The sequence below is a fragment of the Morus notabilis genome, unplaced genomic scaffold, assembly GCF_000414095.1.
Source record: "Morus notabilis unplaced genomic scaffold, ASM41409v2 Scaffold1195, whole genome shotgun sequence".
NCBI lineage: Eukaryota > Viridiplantae > Streptophyta > Magnoliopsida > Rosales > Moraceae > Morus > Morus notabilis.
The window spans coordinates 291,574-294,161 of NW_010361025.1; the positions used below are offsets into that span (position 1 = coordinate 291,574).

At 32.8% G+C, this 2,588-nt stretch overlaps 1 long non-coding RNA gene across 1 annotated transcript; it reads right to left on the reverse strand.

Annotated features, from left to right (window-relative positions):
* Positions 1 to 66: 66 nt before the first annotated feature.
* On the reverse strand, positions 67 to 1,062 carry LOC21396299. Its single transcript, XR_002902209.1, has 3 exons — positions 923 to 1,062; positions 637 to 807; positions 67 to 213 (listed from the first exon to the last, which is right to left on the reverse strand). It is a non-coding gene; the product is annotated as an uncharacterized LOC21396299 (long non-coding RNA).
* Positions 1,063 to 2,588: the final 1,526 nt, after the last annotated feature.

Genomic DNA, 2,588 nt, shown 5'->3' on the forward strand with positions numbered 1-2,588 from the left:
ATCAAGTATATATATATATATATATATATATATATATTGATTCGGTTATTTATGATAATGGCATATATCAGTAATAACTAAAATAAACTCTATTTCTTTCTCTTTTTTTCTCTCACGTCTAACACACACCCGTATTTTCTCTCAATGGTCTCTAAAGAATCAGTTAATACAAACTTAGTTAGCTGCAAATTATTTAGCGCGTTTGGAAGTGACCTGAAAAAGTTAAAAAGATTCTTAATAGTTAAAATTAGTGTTTCCTAACCCTTCAAATTTAAAGCTTTAAAGGCCAAAGTTCAAAAGACTTTTTCCTTCGATGTTTCACAATGTAAATAGTTAAAATCTCAAAAAATAAATAAAAAAATAAAAAATGGTGAAGTGTTTATTTATGGATGATAAATTTAACGGTATCATATGATGAATTGTGAGAATAATAAAATATGGAATAGTTAAACTGAAAGAATGAAACCTACCCTAAAAAATCAGTAGTTTAAAACCTAATTGTACGGTTGAGTACCCGAACCAAACCACCCTAAAAACATTTTTTACATATGGTAGTACTAGAACCCTTCACCCCCTTAAAAAATGATTTTGCATAATTTGCAAATAATAACAATCTTATATATTTTAATTGATTACCTCTTCCAGTGTAATTGTTGTAGCAACAGCTGCTAAACTTTCATCTGCTTCCCTTTGCTCCATTGTAGTGTGGCCAAGTGTGTCATTATACATGATAAACTTAACGGCGTCATGAGATGAAGTGTTATCAAGCACGCGTGCAAGAATTGTACTATCTTTCACAATTGCATCCTTGTGAATAGTAAACACCAACTTCATTTAGTTCAAAGCTTAAACAACAAAAGAGGCACTAGCAAATAAACACACATAAAAAGGAAAAGAAAAAATAAGTTTTAAATCAAATCACCTTTCTTCTGTCATCAGGCTGCTTCTTTCTTAGCAACAAAGCATCAAAAACTCTTCAAAGCGATAAACAAATATGTGCATCTAGCACAAAATCCAAAGCCAAACTCAACTGAAATCCAATGACCCAGATGCCCAAATCACCTCAACAAGATCAAACAAGACTATACACGTCTAGATCACCAAAACAAGCCTCAAAACCCTATAAAAACGAAGAAAAAAAATCCAGACTTGGGCTAAAATGAAAAGACCCAATAGAGTTTTTGGGACTAAAAAGACACCTTTTTGGTTGAAATGAAGAATGCTCGCTTCGGTAAAGAGAAACACCCGATTTTATGTTTGTCGGCCTTGGAAGAAATTTTGACGGAAGTCCCAAAATCTAATTTAGCTGGAAACAGAAGATTTTTTTTTAACTTGCTTTCGGAGGATCTAAATAGGCGATAAAATCTCTAACGAATTATTGCGAACAAATTGTGTAAAGTAAAGTATATGCGAAATGTTATTATTTATAGTTATATTATAAAAACATGCGAGGAACTTGAATGTTTCCGGAGGAAAGAACAGACAAGAAAAAGAACTGATTCTTTTTCTTGTTCTCTTTTCTTTTTCTTAGCTGATGTTGGGAATTCAAGAGAGGATAAATTGAGATCGGAATGGAGAAGATTATGGGCGAAAGTGCATTTGGATCTCAGTTAGAGAGAGAAAGAGAGAGGAGAGAGAGAATCCAGGACGTACGGTGTACTTGAAGTTGGATACTTTCTGAGGGGACCCTTGATACGGGAGATAAAGTTAAGTGAGTAGTGGTAATAACTAATAACAACCAGTAAAAAAAGTAGAGGGGACCCTTCATAGTAAATAAGCTCAGCAACCCATCAACCTATAAAAACGATATCATGATGACAGTGCAAGGACCAAGAAAACAAAACTTATGGAAAAATCATTTCTTATATAAGATATTCTTTTCACATTTTAGTTTGAAACAATTTATATAATCATAAAAAGAAATGTATTAAGTCTGTTAATTGGATAACTCAGGTAAATATAATCTTTTTTATATTAGTGTAATATTGTTATTTTTTACGTGTAATATTCGATGCGTTCAAGTTAATATTTAAAAAGTAATTGATCCAACACATATAACATTGAACAACACGCTTAAACACACGAATAAACTTATGGGAGGAGAGAGAATTGGGAGTCGTTTTTGACTTTATATAGGAAGGAATAAACTGGGAGAAGAAATTAAAAATGTAAAAAGAGACTTTTAGAGAGAGAAAGAGAGAGTGAGGCTCAGTGGGTATACGGTGAGGAACAACTCAGCAAGAGAGAGAGTATTTCATCCATTCCACTTCCACTTGAGAGGAGAGAGAGATTGTGAGAAACTGAACGCAATAAACACTACTCTCTGGATTAGTATTTCTTTCATGTATTATCACTGTTGTGCCATATTTAAGTTGCAGATAGAGAACATGACGTGTTTGGTGAGAATATTAACTACACATGCATGTCACACTCAATATTTACTGTGTTTAAGTATACTAACGTTATATATTACTGAGCATGAATAATAAATAGCGTCAGGCAGGAATAATAAATAGCACAATCACTGTTTGCGGTTCCCAAATAAATAAACTCCGGCTCAGACAATACTCTCTCTCTCTCTCTTTCCC